Source organism: Bufo bufo, chromosome 3 (genome assembly GCF_905171765.1).
Source record: "Bufo bufo chromosome 3, aBufBuf1.1, whole genome shotgun sequence".
In the NCBI taxonomy this organism is placed as follows: Eukaryota; Metazoa; Chordata; class Amphibia; order Anura; family Bufonidae; genus Bufo; species Bufo bufo.
The window spans coordinates 236,353,715-236,376,425 of NC_053391.1; the positions used below are offsets into that span (position 1 = coordinate 236,353,715).

At 42.0% G+C, this 22,711-nt stretch overlaps 1 long non-coding RNA gene across 1 annotated transcript in view; it reads right to left on the minus strand.

The window, feature by feature from the left end:
* Positions 1-22,711, minus strand: part of LOC120993336 — a 59,980-nt gene that overhangs the window by 12,330 nt on the left and 24,939 nt on the right. Inside the window, exons 2-3 of the long non-coding RNA XR_005777221.1 lie at positions 7,030-7,226; positions 2,664-2,866 (exon numbers count right to left, since the gene is read on the minus strand). This is a non-coding gene — a long non-coding RNA (uncharacterized LOC120993336). The remainder of the gene's footprint in view (positions 1-2,663; positions 2,867-7,029; positions 7,227-22,711) is intronic.

The window sequence follows — 22,711 nt, forward strand, 5'->3', positions numbered from 1 at the left end:
TTGACCAATATTTTGCTATGTGCATGTATCATTTGAGAACGCTCCACTATTATTATGTATTTCTTGTTTATCACTTGCTTTATATATGATTTTGATTGCAGTCACCAATAAATACTTATTGAACCATAAAACCATATTATCAAAATGTACTGTTTATCCATGGACACTATGCTCTTCCTACCACAGTTTATGCAGATTGTAGCTGAGCTGTTTGATTGAAAGGAAGATCATATTTAGAGTAGTATTGCTCACATATTTGGAAACTACATTTTTACCAATCCTCTAATATCAATCTATTACCTGAAGTATGAGGAATTTTAGTCGGAAAAGACTGCAAGCTTAAAGAAATAAAATTCCTGCTCATCGCGCCTGTATTGACACTGGAGGGAGGAAACCGACAGTTATAAAAGGGACAGAATGGCAGCTAATTTGTTGGACCTTCACTTGGAGAAAGCATTAGGACACATGACACCTTCCATAATTTGTTCTACTTTGAATAAGCTATGTCTTTACTGAAACAATGCATGAGCAACATGAAATATGTGTTCCTTCATTACCATTACAGCCAAGCTAGAAGTACAAAAATACATTATTCTCCTATTATGCTAATGAAGGATTCATGATATATTGGTTCTAGCATACGTACAACCTTTTACTTGCAATGAAAATAGATTTCACTGCAGCATAATTAGGGTATTTTAGTTTTCTCACTGCTTGCAAGAAACCCCAGGTTGCCAATAATATCTCTGCTGACATCACAGGCTGTGACGCTGTTCAGGTTGCCAAGATGACTTAACACCATCTATTCTTTATGCCGGCTGATACAGGCCTTGAGGCTATTCCAGGAGGAAATTGTAACTCAATATTATCCAGTGATAGAACATTGGTCTTTATTATTTCAGAGGAACATTGAGTGATTGTATGTGTGAAGAAGCTGAAACAATGCATTGATTCATCACCCAATCTATATGGGCAGATGGTTTGTTTGGATGTAATTGAATATGAGGGAAGATTAGAAAAATTGACACCTAAAAAAAGAGCTAAGGCATAAAATTTGCTTCAAAAAGTGTACCGTTCATTCCATAGACCCGCTAGCTTCTTAACTACAATAGGCTAATTTGGGATCTTAGTATCAGACACAGCTTCTCTGCTCTTATCCCTTGCAGTCAATGTAGCTACTGTATATACTGTCTTGTGTTTTTGGGAAGGTTACGTATGTATTTGTTGTAATGGTAAATGTGTTTCCCTTGCGCTAGAAAAACTTGGGGCCTTTGGCAATTTGGTCTGTGAATGAAAATGTATAAAGTCTTCCTGTTTGAAGTCTTGTATGTATGTTGACAAGGCTGAATTGAGTGCCTGTGCGTTTTCTAATGTCAGTATATGGTAATTTATTAGCCAACATGGTATTCAATTATAACTCGGTCAGTACTACATACTGATGTCATACAGTACTATTCCAAATACACCACTTTTTTACTTCTGATTTAATTTGAATGAAGGGAAGTTATTCCATGTATGAAAGCCCACCAACTTATAAATGTCAACTGTTGTTTTTGATGGTAAGAGGACATATCCGTCTACAAATGCTGTACGTTTGCATGCAGATTGCCTGATCCGACAGGCAGTTCCAACAATGGAACTGCTTGCTGGATAACTCTGCCGCAAGTGTGAAAGTAGCCTTCAAGTTACTTTACTGGAATACCCCTTTAAGCAATTAGCAAGTATCCATTTTTTTTCCCTTTCTTTTTCTTCCCTCTCCCCTCCCCCTTTTTTTTCTTGGGGGGGCAGGGGAGGAGGGGAGGGTGGACGCATCACAGGTTTGGGGTGGGGGGGAGGGGGCTTGGTCTGGGGGAATAGGGATTAGGGGAAAATATATTGAATATGTGGAGTGTTTATCCAATTCTTCTATTTATTGTAACTTGTTTGTTATATTAATAAAGATAATTCAATTTAAAAAAAAGTATCCATTGTAATGTGCTTCAATGCTATATTCTATACTTTAGCATACTTTTGTCCATTCTAGTATTTGTGTAGCAAATTGCAGCTATGACAGCTATGCACAATAAATAAGGTTGTTGCAAGAACTTCCAAGTATCAAATCACTCTTTTTGTTCATGACGTTTTCCTCTGAATGTCACAGCTATTTGTCATGGCCTCCCTGTTCTGGGAACCTAACAACATGATCTCATTTTATCTATAGCCAAGGCACAAAGCTAATCAGTTCTTATTAACCTACCAGAAATGTCACGCTTTGCAGTATGCTTTCACTTGGCTGAATACAATGTAACTTAGTTTAATATTAACATTTCCATCACTTCTCTATTTAATTTGCAAGATTATTAAGAGAATAATTATGCCGTGCCTCCTGTATAAAGAAGGGTCAATTTACAGACACAGATGATGGGCCAACTCTCGGGCACTAAAGTTTGTATAAATGCTTATCACTGGTAACTGACAATGATGATCAGTCGACAAAAGAGCAAACAGCAAAAACAGCATTTTGATGTTGGCTGATCCGATTGTTTATGTGCCACAATTATTTTTTTCTGAAGGTGCTGTTTGACTGGTTTTATTGTAAATCGGTGCTCATTATGGCCTGTATTTGAGGCATGCAAAAGGATCCTTAGTGCTGGTATACATGTACAGGAGTAGAGCACACAAACCTTTTTCCTCTGGCAGGGTGTTGGGAATTATGCTTCTCCACAGTGTTCAAGATGAAGACCATTCAAAAATGTAATGTAACCTTTCCAAGACCATTGTGAAGATGTAATACAACCTGTCTACTTCTCTCTGCAGATTTAGAGCTCAATGCCGAATTTGTCATCACTGCCTTTCAGTCCATAGGAAGCCAACCAATTCAGCTTTTCTGTATGAAAAAGACAAATGTAGAAAACAATTATTAGAATTTAGTAATAAAAAAGTAGTTTGTTCCTGCTTTTTGATAGTTACAACAAGTCACAATCACGAACAACTCTTTTGGTGCCTATGGATCCTCCAGTCTTTATTGTGGTCACAGTAACAACTTACACACACAAGTAGTGACTTTCTTAACTCCCTTTCTTGTCTTCAATACCTTACCAGCTTACTTGTATTAGTACCTGAGATGAAGACTCTAAGAGGGTTTATATTTATTTAAGTTCAAGTTAGTGCATGGGAGGAAATAACTACACTCGCCTAAAGAATTATTAGGAACACCTGTTCTATTTCTCATTAATGCAATTATCTAGTCAACCAATTACATGGCAGTTGCTTCAATGCATTTAGGGGTGTGGTCCTGGTCAAGACAATCTCCTGAACTCCAAACTGAATGTCAGAATGGGAAAGAAAGGTGATTTAAGCAATTTTGAGCGTGGCATGGTTGTTGGTGCCAGACGGGCCGGTCTGAGTATTTCACAATCTGCTCAGTTACTGGGATTTTCACGCACAACCATTTCTAGGGTTTACAAAGAATGGTGTGAAAAGGGAAAAACATCCAGTATGCGGCAGTCCTGTGGGCAAAAATGCCTTGTGGATGCTAGAGGTCAGAGGAGAATGGGCCATATGATTCAAGCTGATAATGGGCCATATGATTCAAGAGCAACGTTGACTGAAATAACCACTCGTTACAACCGAGGTATGCAGCAAAGCATTTGTGAAGCCACAACACGCACAACCTTGAGGCGGATGGGCTACAACAGCAGAAGACCCCACCGGGTACCACTCATCTCCACTACAAATAGGAAAAAGAGGCTACAATTTGCACGAGCTCACCAAAATTGGACTGTTGAAGACTGGAAAAATATTGCCTGGTCTGATGAGTCTCTATTTCTTTTGAGACATTCAAATGGTAGAGTCCGAATTTGGCGTAAACAGAATGAGAACATGTATCCATCCTCTGATGGCTACTTCCAGCAGGATAATGCACCATGTCACAAAGCTCGAATCATTTCAAATTGGTTTCTTGAACATGACAATGAGTTCACTGTACTAAAATGGCCCCCACAGTCACCAGATCTCAACCCAATAGAGCATCTTTGGGATGTGGTAGAATGGGAGCTTCGTGCCCTGGATGTGCATCCCTCAAATCTCCATCAACTGCAAGATGCTATCCTATCAATATGGGCCAACATTTCTAAAGAATGCTATCAGCACCTTGTTGAATCAATGCCACGTAGAATTAAGGCAGTTCTGAAGGCAAAAGGGGGTCCAACACCGTATTAGTATGGTGTTCCTAATAATTCTTTAGGTGAGTGTATATACTACAATAAGACATGTAGATATAAGTATAGTGAGACACTTTCCTACAAACATTTGTTTTCTAATACTGTAATGCTGCGATTAACTGGAAATACCTTAAAGTGAGTGTGTCAACATTAATGACCTGGTGTAAGATTCTCTTCAAAAATTTAAAGGGAACCTGTCATCAACTTTTCGCTGACCTCACTGAGGGCAGCATAATATAGTGACAGAAATGCTGATTTCAGCGGTGTGTCACTCATGAGCTAAAAGTAAGTGGTTGCTGAGAACCAGCATCCTAATCATTGCAGCCCAGGCCTTGAAAAGAGTCAAATCTACCTGAGAAGAGTCGTGGTTATTCATAATCTCCTGCACTCTCACCCATCTGCTGAAGATTGGCAGTTCTCTCCTAGACAGAAAGGGAGAAAACTAGGTAGAAAACTATCAATCATCAGCAGGTGGGCAGGGAGAGCAGGAATTCATGAATAACCATGACTCTTCTCAGGTGGCCGTGACTCTTTTTCAGGCCCAGTCTACAATGATTGTGATGTTGGTTCTCGGCAATCACTTACATTTAACTTTTAAATGACAGACCGCTGAAATCAACTCACCTGTCTCTACTTTATGCTGCCGATAGTATGCGCAGCATAAAGATGATGACAGGTTTCCTTTTAACATATGTCAAAAGCATTGTGATGACCATACCTCTAGAAAACAGGACAAGCTGTATAGAATGAGATGTAGAGAATATAAGACCATAAAGAAGTAATAATTGCACACAGCACAGTACTGTAAATTTCTTTGTCCTACTACGTTTTAATGGAAAAAGAATAAATAATTGTATTTTTAACACCTGAAGTTCATTATACACAAAGTAATCAGAGAAATGTTTGTCCATATTCCTGCCCTCTTCACACAATTTACTGAGCTCAGGTAAAGAGAGCATATGCGAATATTTCACTCCTACAAACTGCAATGAATCTGCTGTAAAGAAAAAACAACTTTCTAAAGGCCAGGGAGTTCATCCCTACCGTCATTTAAAGAGTGGAAACAAGAAATATCTGTTGCTATGGAAACTTTAGCAGCCCGTGATGCACCAAGACTAGGTTCAAACGGGGTCCAACTATTTACAATCATATACAGTACCAGCTTAATACGCAAGGTTCCTTGCAAGCAATTACAAAAATATTATAACTACCATAGGGACAACTTGGACTTTAATTAAAGGGGTTTTCCAGGATTTTGATACTGATTACCTATCGACACCCGGGACCTCCGCTGATCAGCTGTTTGAGAAGGCATCGGAGCTCCTGTGAGCGATGCGGCCTTCTTGCTGCTCACCAAGCACAGCGTCGTACATTGTATAGAGGCTGTGCTTGGTATCGTGCTCAGCACCATAGAAGTGAACGGAGCCGAGCACAATATCAAGCACAGCTGCTATACAATGTACGGAACTGTGCTTGGTGAGCAGCAAGAAGTCTGCATCGCTCACAGAAGCGGCAGTGCTTTCTCAAACAGCTGATCGGCCGGAGCCCCCACCAATCAGGTACGGATGATCAATCCTGAGGATGTCATCAGTATCAAAAACCCAGAAAACTCCTTTAATGTAAATTAAAGCTAAAACCTTTAGAGGGGCTGACCCAAGAATAACATTTATCACCTATCCATAGGACAGCTGATAAATGTATAATGGTTGGAGATCAGACCACTGGGATCCCCACCAATTATAAGAATTGGGTTCAGTGAGTCCTCTGTGTGAATGCAGTGGTAGTGCTGTACTCAGAAGCCCCACAGACAAGGAATGGAGTGGTAGTCACCAGGTTTGGACTGGACCACTAGAGTACCAGAGGTTCCCCCAGTGGGCTCAGGCTCTAATATCATAGTGAGGCCCAAAGGTCCTGGAGAAAGAAATCCATTTGGCTACATTTGGAGCCAATTAATTGCTACTATGGTCTAATTCTTGTCTTCAAAACCTATTAAACATTACTGATGATATATGGGTTGGGCCAAGAGAATAATTTCCTCTGGTGGGCCCAAGGAACGCCAGTCCAAAACTGGTAGTCATGAAGGCGCACTACTGCTCCATACAAACAGCAGGCTTGGGAATTCCTGTTTTAGGGATGGGTGGGGGTCCCAGCAGTTGGATCCTCAGCAATCATACATTTATTACCTATCCTGTAAATAGATGATAAATGTCTTGAGTACCCGAATCTCTTTAGTAAAAAGGTAGTAGGTCTGACATTTTTAAAATATATGAAGGGATGAACTGCAAAATGTGTAGCAATAAATGATCCTATAAATGATAACCAGCATAAACTCATGAAAAACAAGTCATATCTAATGAGCATGCAGACAGCCACATCTCACACATTAGAATTGGAGGCAGATATTTTGATAGATGTGCATTTCACTCACCACCGCCCAGTATAGAGATATAAAGATTCATGCTGAGCAGATCTTCCCAGATGTAGGCAATCACAGCTCCACACGTATAGCGTAACTCCACCTGCTGCTGCAAGGCCCTGATCCCCACATTAATTGCTGAAGAAGGAGGACACAATAGTGTAGACTGTAGGAGAATTTAAAAACAAGAGGATTTATTCTCCATACTCACAAAAGTAGAAAAGACAAAGGCATATAATAAAAATCTCAAGATGCTGTTCCAAAGCCCAGCCCTGGGTTTAGTCTATTTCTGGCTTCTTCCGGGGCATGCTGGAACAGCATCTTAAGATTTTTACGCTTGTCAGTACATAAGCAAGCAAACAAACCACTTGCCAGTGTGCCCAAAGACTCAGTTACTGCTGTCCCCCTTACTGTGATTGGTCGTCATAATCAGCCTCATGGTCTTCCATAACCAACTCCTCCTCCAGGGGTAGCCCCTCATCCTCTTTGTCCACTTTCTCCTCCATAGGAATTTATTTGTGTGGGTCCCCAATAGCTACAGGGTGGCCAGCAAGATGCGGAAGTTGTTCTTCTTCCGTCCTCCCTTGTTGCATCAGTGTGAATATTTGCTGTAAGATAAATATCAGAGGGATGACATTATTGATGACGCACTTATCCCTACTGACCCCAAATTTGGTGGCCTCTTTGAAGGGTCTGAGTACATGACATGCGTCACTCCTGAGCTGCCACCATCAGACCTCAAAACAATACATGCTCCCTGCAAGAATACATAAGCACTCCAAACATTCATTAGAGCAATAAGGAAAACTAGAAGAAAAAGGACTAAAGCACTAAAACTATAATAATGTTAGAAGGGCTAAGTCAGGATCAGTAAACAATTACTGTTCCCGTACATATAGTATATACACATTGGGAGGAATTTATCATAAGTGTGATATCTGAACGCTGAAGTAAATTTTTTCTTGAGTCCGTGTTAGAGTACTTGGCACCAAATTTATCAGTTGTTTGCTAATTTGGTGCACTTTCAATCTAACTCTGTCTAGAAATGCTATTCCAGTTTTTCTATGTCACCCCCCTTACTGGAGTGACTTTGCAACCTTTTTCAAACTTAAAAAAAAATAATATTGCAGTGATCTGGAGTGAAGTGAAACAGCTAACACTCACAGTTTTCCACCTACAGTACTTTTCAAACTGGAATGCAAAATGTCACATTTCTGCACACGTAACCCAAAAAGTCATAGAGCCATATTTTGCAACTTTGTGATCTGAGAAGTTTCGAGTGCATGGCGTAATAAATTCCCCCTAAAGTGAACTAGAAGGCTGAAGAACATGTTATTATACATTTTGTTATATTTTATGTATAAAGCATAATTATCTTTTCAAGATAGGCCATCTCTTTTCCCTTCCTTTAAGTTGCCCATACACATAAGAGAATAGTTGTTGCAATCCACCCTTTTCAGTGGAATCATGTCATATACTGTATATGGAGGTGCCCAACTTTCCTCCAGAAGCAGATGAAGGATCAGGCATTTTGAAATCCTACAGCAGATAAGATGCCAGACAGCTTATTATCCTCTCTCCATTGAGGACACATGCATGAATGGTTAAACAAAGTGTTCATGGGTGTGGAGGAGTTAGGGAAGAAAAGCTGTTGGCCATAGCTTGTGAAGGTGTGTGGGCAACATTTTAGGGTTTATGTTTTACTTTCTATTTTATCAGATCTGTGTGATAGGACAATAGTTGAAGCTCATCTTTTAAATATAGAACATGGGTAGCTTAGCAGACAGAAATAAGGAAACTGAAGTTGGAAGCATTTTAGTATCGTTAATAGTGACATAGGTTGAAGGCAATCCAATTTTTGCAAAGGACTAATTATAAGTGATAAATAAGTAACCATAAAACAGTGGGAGCAAAGTCTTCAAAAGAACATTGGCCTAAGAATTACGGTACTACACAAAAAATTTAATTTAGTGCATGCACAAACTTTATTTTTTGTGTGGCGGCTTTCAGTCACACAATGTTTTTTGAAGACTTTTTTTTTCTGAAGATAAGTCTATGGAAAATGTTTGACAAAACATCATACCCAGGGAACACTGCATTTTACAAAAAAAAGACAACAAGAGAGCAAAAAACTGAAGCAAACTGTTTTAAAACTTCACTACAAATAAGTATTCGTAGAGCATATGTAACATCTGGCCACAGCCTTTTGCTCAAAAACAAAAATTGTCAGTAAAACTGGATGGCTTATCTGGTCAACTTACAGTAAGTTTTTTTTTCAAGAGCACAAGAGAAAATAGTAGGTGCACAGTTTAGGTTAGATTAACTAGAGCATGGTTGAAATACAGGAAGAAAAAGATACCATTGAAAGAGAAAGGTTGAGTAGGACATGAGATCAAGAAGCATATGGTTAAGTGAGCACAGCTAAGAGTGGCAGAAGTTACTAAAGAATAGGAAGCATTCAGATACGGTGGGACATTGCTGGGAGAATATGACATCATATGATGTCTTGACGGATATTATCAGTCTTGGTAGGAGACAAGGTCATTTGGACTAAGATGAGCAACAGATGTTTATATACTGAAAACAAGAAGTTAACCAAAGTTAACATGGATCCGTTTTCCCATTTTTTTTTTGTTTCAGTAGTGTTTCCGCTTCCGTTTTGCCATTTTGTTTTTCCGTTTGGTTTCCGTTTGCGATCCGGAAGCATACAATAATGTTTAAACATTAAAAACATACAAAAATTGGGCTGGGCATAACATTTTCAATAGATGGTTCCGCAAAAACGGAACAGATACGGAAGACATATGGATGCATTCCATATGCATTCCATTTTTGTTTGCGGAACCATTGACTTGAATGGAGCCACAGATCGTTATTTGAAGGCAATAATAGGGCAAGTTCTATCTTTCAGCCGAACTGAAATACGGAAATGGAATGCATACAGAGTACATTCCTTTTTTTTTTGCGGAACCATTGACATGAATGGTCCCGCAAACGGACCACAAACGTAATCCGCAAAAACAGAACGGAAAAAAAAACCTTTGTGTGCAAGAGGCCTTAGGGTCCATTCAGACGTCCGTAGTGTTTTGCGGTCTGCATATTGCGGACCGCAAAACAGTGACGCCGTACATCGCCGGCACTTAATAGAGGATTCCTATTCTTGTCCGCAGCTGCGGACAAGAATAGAACATGCTCTATTTTTTTCCGGCGCCGAAGTTTGGGGCCGCGGACCGGAAATGCGGATGCGGACAGCACACTGTGCGCGGTCCGCATGTTTTCTGGCCCCATTGAAAATTAATGGGTCCGCACCCGTTCCCCATAGTTGCGGAACGGATCCGGACCCATTCTACGGATGTCTGAATGGACTCTTAGAGACATAAAAGTAAGGTGGTTTTGCATTAATAATGTCAAGAGTAGAATATCTCACAATGGGTTTGTAATAAAGAAAATGAACACAGGGATATATCATTTTTAGTGATCGTAGATTTCATTTGCTTGCCCAGGTTGATGCCTGCAGCTTCTGCATTCATGGAGAAACTTTATGACCTTCTTACCAAACTTTATGACCTTCTTACCATTTTAGTTTAATACATGCTTTGCGTCGAGGTTAGGACAAAAGAGATAAGCTATGTTAAAAATTACCTGATTTATCAAGGCCAGCGTGTACTACATTACCCTTGATAGGGCCTGCACTGCCAGGGGAAGCATGTAATTATAATGAGGAGCAGGCCTCATCATAAATGACCTGCCTCCTCCGGCAGCTCAGAGGCAGTTTCTGGTGTAAATAATGATAAGTAACCAGAGGCTGGTGGCCCCATCCTCGCAAAGCCCTCACTCTGCCCTTACCACTCCCACTTTTTGTATACTTGGCAAGGACGGTGTAAAATGCAGATTGCAACTACAAAAATTGCAAATGCATTGAAAAGTTGCAAATCTGTTGCATATGCAAATTTTCTACACAAAAACAGGAGTAGGGGGAATAATAAATTTCCCTTTACATGTTTAAAATGTTGCTAAAATGTATAGTTTTCTGTGCATTTGATACGTACTGCGGGCATTTGTCCGCCCATTCCTCACCGCGGCCGTGATCTCGCGAGACTTCAGCGGCCATCTTGGATCACACTTCTGTCGCAGCACCAGTATCTTTCGGCCTCTCTCCTCTTCCGGTTCTCTCTCCTTCCTGCGCTGTCTCCTTTTTTGCGCCCTTTATTCACACGCTCCCTTCTCTCCTTCAGCCACGCCCTTCCGCTTCTGGTCTTTAGTCCGTGTGATCGGCAGCTCCTTCATTTGGCGCCTGGCTTACACCCTCGCTAGTGTTGGTAACTCACCTTACTGGCTTTAATCTACTGTGCCCAGATAGTTATTATACTTAGCTAGACTGCTTCCCTTACAGGATAGGTGCATTCTGTTTTCTGCAGACTTCTTCTTGTGATACATATCCTTCCACTATGTCCCAGCAAGGACTCTGATATGGGGGCCCATTCCCCTTGCCATAATCCCCCTCTATGCCCCAGTGGAGTTCCCCCCCTTTTAGACCTTTCCCAGGCTTTCCAGCGCTCTGTCTCAGACGCTATTTTAGCAGCCATAGGGTCAATGTCCCAGACCCTATCTAGGTCCATCTCTGACGCCCTGAGAGCGCAACCTTCCACATCCAGGGAGCTCCCTCATGCCTCCAGAAACCCCTCGAATGGTGTGTCTTTTGCCTACGACGCGCAAAGCAGCCTTCCCAGAAAGGGGCGCGGAACTGGAAATGTGCCACAGCACAACCGGTTACTGATTCTGAGTCCGAAGTCAGCTCTGATGAGGAGGCTAGAGCAGATGACCTGGACATATCAGGAGAAGAATTTTCAGGTATGTCCGACAGGCGTTCCACCCCAGCCCCTCCTGGTGTCACTGGGGGTGTCACCTTTCCTGAGTCCGCGGCCTTCACCTCGGCTCCTTTAACTGATCCTTCTGGTGAACCGCTTTTCGATCCTGATATTCTCCACCACCCTAGATCCGCAGAATGGCTCCCGGTGGACCATGTGGCACAATATTTGGAGTCACGTGTGCGCTGCCCTCTTAGTAAAGAGGTGCGCAATAAGTTAAGAGCTGAGTGCCCGAGGCCCCTCATAGCTAATAAAGTTTGCGACACCCCTGTTGTCGACCCTAAAATGAGCCAATTTTTTATCCAGATCAGGTTGGAACCCCCGTAAGGGTTTGGAGTCGGCCCTTAACCACCTCCCGACCGCCTAACGCAGGGATGCGTCCTGCGGGCGGCCGGGTTATTCCTCCTAGACGCATCGGCACGTCATCTCGCGAGACGCGAGATTTCCTGTGAATGTGCGCACACAGGAGCGCGCGTTCACAGGATTGGGAGGTAAACGAGTGGATCATTCGCTGGCAGCCTGTAGATGCGATTTTTTGAACCCCAAAAAGGTATATTAGACGCTGTTTTGTTAACAGCGTCTAATATACCTGCTACCTGGTCCTCTGGTGGTCCCTTTTGCTTGGATCGACCACCAGAGGACACAGGCAGCTCTGTAAGTAGCACCAAACACCACTACACTACACCCCCCGTCACTTATTAACCCCTTATTAACCCCTGATCACCCCATATTAGACTCCCTGATCACCCCCCTGTCATTGATCACCCCCTGTAAGGCTCCATTCAGATGTCAGTATGTGTTTTGCGGATCCACGGAGGGGCATGGCGAGTTCATGTAAAATTTTATTTTTTGTCACAAGTTAGTGGAATATGAGACTTTGTAAGAAAAAAAATATATAATAATAATCTTTTTCCGCTAACTTGTGCCCAAAAAAAAATATTCTAGGAACTCGCCATGCCACTCACGGAATACCTTGAGGTGTGTTCTTTCCAAAATGGGGTCACTTGTGGGGTATTTATACTGCCCTGGCATTTTAGGGGCCCTAAAGCGTGAGAAGTAGTTTGGAATCCAAATGCGTAAAAAATGCCCTGTGAAATCGTAAAGATTCTCATTGGAATTTGGGCCCCTTTGCGCACCTAGGCTGCAAAAAAGTGTCACACATGTGGTATCGCCGTACTCAGGAGAAGTAGGGCAATGTGTTTTGGGGTGTATTTTTACATATACCCATACTGTGTGTGAGAAATATCTCTGGATATGACAACTTTTTAAATTCTTTTTTACAAAGTTGTCAAGTTACAGAGATATTTCTCTAACCCAGCATGGGTATATGTAAAAATACACCCCAAAACACATTGCCCTACTTCTCCTGAGTACGGCGATTCCACATGTGTGACACTTTTTTGCAGCCTAGGTGCGTAAAGGGGCTGAAAGTCCAACGAGTACCTTTAGGCTTTACAGGGTTGCTCACAATTTAGCCCCGCCCAAAATGCCAGAACAGTAAACACACCCCACAAATGACCCCATTTCGGAAAGTAGACACCCCAAGGTATTCGCTGAAGGGCATATTGAGTCCATGAAAGATTGAACTTTTTGTCACAAGTTAGCGGAAAGGGAGACTTTGTGAGAAAAAACAAAAAAAAATCAATTTCCACTAACTTGTGCCAAAAAAAAAAAAACTTTGATGAACTCACCATGCCCCTCACGGAATACTTTGGGGTGTCTTCTTTCTAAAATGGGGTCACTTGTGATTTATACTGCCCTGGCATTTTAGGGGCCCTAAAGCGTGAGAAGAAGTCTGGAATCCAAATGCCTAAAAATGCCCTCCTAAAAAGGTACTCATTGGAATTTGGGCCCCTTTGCGCACCTGGGGTGCAAAAAAGTGTCACACATTTGGTAACGCCGTACTCAGGAGAAGTAGGGCAATGTGTTTTGGGGTGTCTTTTTACATATACCCATGCTGGGTGAGAGAAATATCTCTGTAAAATGACAACTTTGTATAAAAAAAATGGGAAAAGTTGTCTTTTACAGAGATATTTATCTCACCCAGCATGGTTATATGCAAAAAGACACCCTAAAACACATTGCCCTACTTCTCCTGAGTACGGCGATACCACATGTGTGACACTTTTTTGCAGCCTAGGTGCGCAAAGGGGCCCAAATTCCAAAGAGTATCTTTACGATTTCACAGGGCATTTTTTACGCATTTGAATTCCAAACTACTTCTCACGCTTTAGGTCCCCTAAAATGCCAGGGCAGTATAAATACCACACAAGTGACCCCATTTTGGAAAGAACACACCCCAAGGTATTCCGTGAGGGGTATGGTGAGTTCATGTAAAATTTTATTTTTTGTCACAAGTTAGTGGAATATGAGACTTTGTAAGAAAGAAAAAAATATATATATATATTTTTCCGCTAACTTGTGACAAAAAATAAACTTCCATGAACTCACTATGCGAATACCTTAGGGTGTCTACTTTCCGAAATGGGGTCATTTGTGGGGTGTTTCTACTGTCTGGGCATTGTAGAACCTCAGAAAACATGACAGGTCCTCAGAAAGTCAGAGCTGCTTCAAAATGCGGAAATTCACATTTTTGTACCATAATTTGTAAACGCTATAACTTTTGCGCAAACCAATAAATATACACTTATTGCATTTTTTTTTATCAAAGACATGTAGAACAATAAATTTAGAGAAAAATGTATATAGAAATGTAGTTTTGTTTGAAAAATTTTACAACAGAAAGTGAAAAATGTGATTTTTTTGCAAAAATTGAGGTCAATTTCGATTAATAACAAAAAAAGTAAAAATGTCAGCAGCAATTAAATACCACCAAATGAAAGCTCTATTAGTGAGAAGAAAAGGAGGTAAAATTCATTTGGGTGGTAAGTTGTAGAACCGAGCAATAAACCGTGAAAGTAGTGTAGTGCAGAATTGTAAAAAGTGGTCTGGTCATTAAGGGGGTTTAAGCTAGGGGAGCTGAGGTGGTTAAGGCCTGCCAGGATAAACTCCTGGACATTTTCAGGCCTTTAGCCAAAATATTTGATTTGGCTGAATCCGCCAGAGCGAGAGATGAACAAGTGGATCCGGAAGAACTCCGGGGCTGGATCCAACGTGCCATTTGCATTGCTGGAAACATGAACACCTCACTTTCTATTGAAAGGCGCAAAGCCATTTTATTCAAAATAGAACCCAAGTTAGCCAATTTAGCTCTCTCTGAAGCTGGAAAAGATGCGCAGGGCCTTTTATTTGGGATTCCTTTATTAAGGATTTGAGTCGATTCGTGGGCGCCTTCACGGCCCTGGACAAGGCCCAGTCCTCAATGAAAAGAGTGTTTCAGAGCAGGGTTTCCACCAGGGCCGGCAGTTCTAGGGGCCGTCTGTCCGGCCGCTCCACCTTTCAGACCCGAGGCTCGGGTCGAGGCTCCTACACCCATAGACCCTTTCCCCAGAGAACCGCCTTCCAGGAGGCCAGGCAGCCGTCAAGTTTCTTCCCCTCCAGAGGCGCACCAGGCCGATTCAGAGGTTACAGAGGAACCACCAACTCACGACGACCCTTTGGTAAGTGCCATACGTCTAATTTCTTCTCAGGTTGTGTAGGGGGCAGACTCCGACATTTTTCTTATGCTTGGACAAGCATCACCACGGACCGCTGGGTCCTGACTACGATCCTCGGTTTCCACATAGAGTTAGTGGATTTACCGCGCCACTTACCTTCCCCCCACCCTCAAGTCCTCTCCGTTGTCGCCCAACGTTACATAGACAGGGAACTGTCGGACCTCTTTTTGAAAGAGGCGATCAAACGGGCTCCACACCCACACTCCGGCGTTCTCAGCAACATCTTCCTGGTACAGAAGAAGGGAGGTCAGATGCGATCCGTCATCAACCTCCGACCTTTAAACAGGTTTGTCTGCTATCGACACTTCAAAATGGAGGGCATCCACCTCCTCAGAGACCTATTACTACGCGGGGATTGGATGGTGAAGCTCGACCTCAAGGACGCGTACCTCACAGTTCCGGTCACGGAGTCCTCCAGAGACCTCCTTCGCTTCCGTTGGAAATGGGAGATTTGGCGCTTCACATGCTTACCTTTCGGCCTTTCGTCTGCCCTGTGGTGCTTCACCAAGCTGATGCGCCCAGCTATGGCATGGCTCTGCAGCTGAGGAGTGCGACTGATTATCTATCTGGACGACATCCTTTTGTTGGCTCAGGATCCCACCATCCTTCTCAGACATTAAAATTCGACAATGACTCTCCTCCTTCGCCTAGGATTTCTCATCAATCAAGAAAAGTCGGTGCTGGTTCCATTCCAGACCATGGAGTTTCTTGGGTTTTCGGTGGACTCCTTGCTGGAGACCCTAAGTCTACCTATGGCAAAGATTCGAGCAATCCGCAAGGAGTTACTCTGTCTATGTCGCAACTGTCACTTCGGCACCTGGCCCGGATCATCGGCCTCCTCTCATTATCCATCCAAGCGGTGTTTCCGGCTCCACTTCATTACCGGGCCCTACAACGCCTGAAGACTGCCCATCTCCACTCCAGGGCCTCGTACGCGGACCTAATATCGTTGGATGCGGATACCAGAGACTGGTCCGGTCCACTGCTATACGCGTTCCCTCCGTTCTCTATGATCCCTCGGGTCTTGAACCAGGTTCGCCATCAACAAGCCGAACTGATCCTGATTTCCCCCTTTTGGGGCAGCCAGTCCTGGTTCCCTCAGCTTTTGGAACTTATGATCATTTCGCCCATCCTTTTGCCGGAACGTCCAGACCTCCTCTTAGGCCCATGGGGTCTACAATACCCTCTTCTCCTGGGCGGGTCTCTTCGTCTGCTAGCTTGCAGAGTTTCGGGTGTCCCAGAGAAAGCGGAGATATTTTGGAGGCAACTAGAAATCTTTTGGAAAAGGCATGGGTTCCCGGCACAAGAAGGGCTTATAGAGCAGCCTGGAGATCTTGGGCTAGCTGGTGCTTGGCTCCGTTTCAGCACCTGTAACGGACATCTTGCATTTCCTGACATCTTTATTCGAGGACGATAAAGCCTACCGTACCATTAATCTTTTCAGATCCGCCATTTCCTCTTTTAACCAGGGGTTTGAAGGGCGCTCGGCAGGTCAACATCCGCTGGTGTCGCTTGCTGAAGGGTTCTCGGCTGTCCCGGCCTCCTAGGCCTCGCTTTTCCTCTACATGGGACATCTCGTGTGTTTTATCCCTGTTGTCTTCCTGGCCAGCCAATGCGGATCTTTCTTTGTGTCAGTTGTCGGCCAAACTCGTTACTCTGTTCCTCCTCATCTCTTGCAAGAGAGTATCAGACGTCCGCGCCCTAGATCATGATGCTAGGTCGTTTACTCCCGAAGGCGTCTCCTTTAATATTACGTGTCGTACCAAGACGCACATTCGGGCAGTCTCTTACCCGAGGTTCCCTGCCTCACCGGCACTTTGCCCGGTGGCCTGCCTGCAAGAATATGAAGCACGGACCTTAAAGCATCGTTCACATGCTTTTGCCCACTTATTCCTTTCCTTCCGACGTCTATTCACCCCAGTCACTAGCACTACGCTAGCACGTTGGGTTAAATGGATCATGACCTTGGCGGGCGTGGACACTTCAGTTTTTACAGCCCATTCCGCTCAGGGCGCATCTTCCACTTCTATGGTCATCTCTGGTGCACTTTTGGAGGGTATCATGAAGATAGCAGATTGGTCCAGAGTCTCCACTTTAAGAGAATTATATTTTCGCCCTCCTCAACATGCTTTTTCTTCAGTCATGGAACAGCTTTGAACCTGCAATAGGAGCCTCTGTGTCTTGAAATAAAATTACATGATTTTCCTATTTCTTGACGTAAAGTCATGATTTTATGAAAGACACGGAGGCGAGTATTGCCCACCCCTATCTTTCTGGTCTCCCTCTCTGTTTTTCCAGTTGGGATTGTGACTTCTATGATCAATTTGTATAAGTTGTGTTATGTATATTATTATTTATTGACTCTGCAGCGTCATTGACTCCAGTGGGACTATAATATTCTCTGCATGTATTTTCTGTTTTCACAGGATGAACAGCCGATTTCTGCTAGATCTCGAGAACCTCCCGGTGGTTTTTCGTTCAGTTCCTGTGTTATTCTCTAGAGGTTGGAGTTGAAGCAGAAGTAGACGTGGCATCCGCCAAGAAAGAGGATTTCCTATTGCATGGACACTATATAGGGGCTATAAGGGGAGGGCCTATTGTCATGGTGATATGCTAATCTCAGGATGTTTTTTCTTTGCTGCTGTGGTTGTCAGTAAAGAAAGTTACAGCAATACTCGCCTCCGTGTTTTTCATAAAATCATGACTTTACGTCAAGAAATAGGAAAATCATGTAATTATTCAAGGAGGAGGCAAGTAAGAGGAGCATGAAAGCTAGAGAAGACAGTAGTTCATCAAATAACATGTTGAAGCTGCCCAAAATGAGCATTGTGTGTTTCATAAGAAGTATGTTACACAAGAAGAGTTATCAAAAGACTGAATAGGTAAAGGGGTTATCTGGGGTCTTTTCTCTGTCACAGCTGATGAACATGTAGAGGAGGCATCTGGCTTAGGTAATGAGCATACAAGCAACTTCTGGCAAAAGGATAAGCAACCTCTGGCACTCCAACTGTTCTGAAATTACAATTACCAGAATGCTTTATTCACTTCTATGGGAGTTACAAGAAAAGATGAACAAGTGGAAATGCTGGGAGTTGTAGTGTAATTGCAGCTAGAGTGCCGAAGCTTGCTGATCCTTGTTCTAGCACATCTACAACACACAGAGAAGTGGAGCTCTCTGCCATTGTTGAAAGAACAGTGCACCACACAACTGGAACAAACGTTTTCACAATTAAAGTGTATTAGAAAGTTTAATTTAGATTTGGAAACAAAAAAAAAATCAATCAATTCGTTGTTGTCTTTAATCTCTTTAGTTCAGTCAAGTAAAAGAGACTACGCTGCCAAGAAAATATTTCTTTTCTTTTCCTTTCCTTTCACAAACTTCTCTCCTCGGACTTAAAGGAAAATCTGGGTTTTCACCAGGTTCACAAGATGTAACAGAATCCTCCTTGGAATCTACAAGTGCCTGCAGAGTGCAAATAGAAATTCTATATGGTGAAGTACTGCCACTGTGTTTTACAACCGCAGGTGCTTCACTATCCTCCGCGTTTTTCTGGCTTATGAGAAAACAGGGATCTATGAGAAGATCAAAGGATACCGGAGAAGGTGTTTTCTGAAGCCTATGGAGTTGGGGGGACACAAGTGGTATTGAATACGCACACTGTGAATGGAATCTTGTGAGTATATTATCTCCCTGCGGTTGTAAAACACAGTGGCAGTACTTCACCATATAGAGTTTCTATTTGCACTCTGCAGGCACTTGTACATTCCGAGGAGGACTCTGTTACATCTTGTGAACCTGGTGAAAACCCAGATTTTCCTTTAAGTCCGAGAAGAGAAGTTTGTGAAAGGAAAGGAAAAGAAAGGAAATATTCTCTTGGCAGCGTAGTCTCTTTTACTTGACTGAACTTTGGATAAGTGACAAAAACCCACGTCACTCATTGCGGCTTGCAGCGCCGAGGATTTACCGTAAGATAACCAGAGACATTTTCCTTTGTATTTAATCTCTTTAGGCCAAGCAAAAGGTAAATCAATGATGTCTGTAGCTGGAACAGATTACAGAGGCTGGGGCATGAAATTTGAATTTTTTTAGTTAAAAAGTCTCATGAATCCCATTTTTTTGTTGGAAGCTTTTAACCCCTTCCCCTAAGGCCTCTTGCACACGAACGTTGTGTGCCAGGCCATATTGCGGCCCGCATACGGCAGGTCCACAATACACCGGCACCGGCCCGTGTGCACTCCGCATCACGGATGTGGACTCATTCACTTGAATGGGTCTGCAAATCCAGAGATGCGATGGATAATAGCAACTGCAGCATTTAGTACTTTTAGTCCCTAATTAAGTTAAATTTATATACAGTACTGTGCAAATGACTTAGGCAGGTGTGTGAAATTCTGCAAAGTAAGAATGTTTTTAGAAAATATAAGTGGTTAGCAGTTTATTTTTTATAAATGAACACAGTGCAAAATTAATGAACAAAATATTTGGTGTGACCTCCATTTTACTTCAAAACATCATCAATTCTTCTAGGTACATTTGCACACAGTTTTTAAAGGAACTCGGCAGGGAGGTTGTTTCGAACACCTTGGAGAGCTACCCACAGATTTTCTGTGCATATAGACTTGCTCAAATCCTTCTGTCACTTCATGCAATCCCAGGCAGACTCAATGATGTTGAGATCAGGGCTCTGTGGGGCCCTATCATCACTTCCACAACTTCTTTGTTCTTCTTCTGAAGATAGTTCTTAATAAGCTATACCACACCAAAACACAATACACAGCATGCAATTGATCTAAGACAATATTTTATTCATCTCATATTAGGAAAATAAATACATTAAAAGTGGTAGTGGCATGCATATACAGGAAAAAATAAGAACCACAAATAATATGTCAAATATCAAAAATCCAGACCCCAAGACAAACAGTGCTGGTATTGGAACTCCATTTCCCACAAAAAAAGGTAAAAACAATATAACAAATCCCAAAGTACAACTTTGGCATGTAATAAATTCCTAGTGGAAAAACAGGCAAATACTGGGAGAAAACCAATTACCGCACACATTATATGAACTTAAAGTGCCTAGTGCCATACATACTATACATAATCCATCAAGGAGTACTAAAAAGAACAAATAATACCGACCAGTGTGGTTGAGACCCCAACGCGTGTTTCACGTTTCGCTTCCTCGGTGTCTAGTGCCATACATAATCAATGGAACAAATAATACCTGGTTGGTATTATTTGTTCCATTTAGTACTCCTTGATGGATTATGTATAGTATGTATGGCACTAGGCACTTTAAATTCATATAATGTGTGCGGTAATTGGTTTTTCTCCCATTGTTTGCCTGTTTTTCCACTAGGAATTTATTACATGCCAAAGTAGTACTTTGGGATTTGTTATATTGTTTTTACCTTTTTTTGTGGGCAATGTAGTTCCAATACCAGCACTATTTGTCTTGGGGTCTGGATTTTTCATATCTGACACATTATTTGTGGTTCTTATTTTTTCCTGTATATGTATGTCGCTACCACTTTTAATGTATTTATTTTCCTAATATGAGATGAATAAAATATTGTCTTAGATCAATTGCATGCTGTGTATTTTGTTTTGGTGTGGTGAAGCTCATTATATATACACAGCACTTACTTAGTTGGGAGCTAGTGCAATTTTGTGCAGGTTAGTGCAGGTTTGTACCTATGAAACTGGTGGACCTGCCGGTAAAGTGTAGAGGGCGCAGCGGTTGCAGAGAGAACTAAGCCACTAGGAGTAAGAGCAGTGCTCCTAGAGGCTCATTTACATATATTAAAACTTCATTTTCTCAGCAATGCGGGCACATATGAACATGGGACCAACACAGATGTCTTCAGCTGCCAAGCGCACATACAGCAGGTCAGCCAGTTTCATAGCTACAAATATGCTGATAGATGCCATTTAAATTTAAACTACTAACTATTTTTTAAAGCATTCTTACTTTGCAGCATTTTTTCCACACCTGCCTACAACTTTTGCACAGCACTATATATATATATATATATATATATATGTGTGTGTGTGTGCAAAAATAAAATTGGTATTGTCAAAGTAAAATTGGTATTGTCTGCAATCGCCCAATTAATGGAATAAATATTACAGATGGTCCCACAAAAAAAAGAGGCCCCACACAGCTTTGTTGGCAGTAAAAAAGTTATGTATGTATATATGTGTTATGTGCATACAAAGAAATAAAGACTAATATAAAACATAAAAATATGGCATTTCCATAAATGTACTAACTAAAAACAATGGCATAATTGCATTAGTTTTTCACATTGTCACCCCAAATTTCTTTTAGAAAGCTATAAAATTCATCTGATGTATCCCAAAAAATGGTGCACTTAATAAATGCAGCTTGCCCCACATAACACAAGCTCTCATTGCACTATGTAGAGGGAAAAATGAAAAAGTTACAGCTTCTGAAATGTGGAGATCAGAAAATGAAAAAAATATTACCGATCTTTAAAGGGATTCTGTCACCTCTTTTTACCCTATAGAGATGCGGACATGCACGGCTAGATCGCCGCTAGCATGTCCGCAATATACCTGTCCCATATCTCTGAGTGGTTTTTTTGAGTGTAAAAAATTATTTTACATATATGGAAATCAGATCGCCATAGTCTCGCGGGAAGGAACGGCGATCTGACTTTGTGAGCAAGGAGGAGATTCCTGGATACAGGCGGTGCTAGGCTCCTTCACAGGAGGGCGTGGCTGGGCTCCAGGACGGTTAGTACAGCCCCTTGGGCTGATTTACATATATATAAAATTATTTTTTACACTCAATAAAACCACTCACCAGAGATATGGGACAGGTATATTGCAGACATGCTAGCCGTGCATGTCCGCATCTCTATAGGGTAAAAAGAAGTGACAGAATCCCTTTAAGTAGCAAACTAGGCTGCATTCTTAACAGGTTAAGAACAAATCTAATATAACTTGGCTTTACAATAAGGGATCATGCATATGACTATAGTTTTGGTCAGCATCCGATCCTCACTTTATGCGGGTCGGATGCCGACCCATTTATTTCAATAGAGCCACAAAAGATGAGACCATGTGCTGTCCACATCCATATGGCCGTTCCGTGGCCCCGCAAAAAAATGAGAACATGTGCTATTCTTGGCCTAGGCCCGGAAAGGAGCGAGAAGGCAGTGGCGCTGCGAGATCTCCACATTCATTGCTCCAATTGATTGACTAGATTTATTTAAAGCTGACAGCTCAGGGAGCATGTACTGCTGGTGGCAGAACTGAGCATGTGCGTCCACCTCCCTGTGGTAGAAAGAGAAATTAGAAAAAGAGCAAACCGCGGATAATGTTATACAGATAGATTTCATGGAACAACTGAGTAGTTATACAAAATTTTTAATTACATGCCATTACAAAAGTATTCAGATGCAGGTGCTGGTTTGAAAACTGCTGAATATATTTTATAGGACAACCCTTTTAAGATTTTTCTTTACAAGAAATAAGAAGCCTAGGCCAAACACCCAAAAAACATCCCCACAGCATAATCCCTCCTCGACCAATGAGGAAAAAAATGTGTGTTTTGTGTTAAAATTTCTAAATACTAC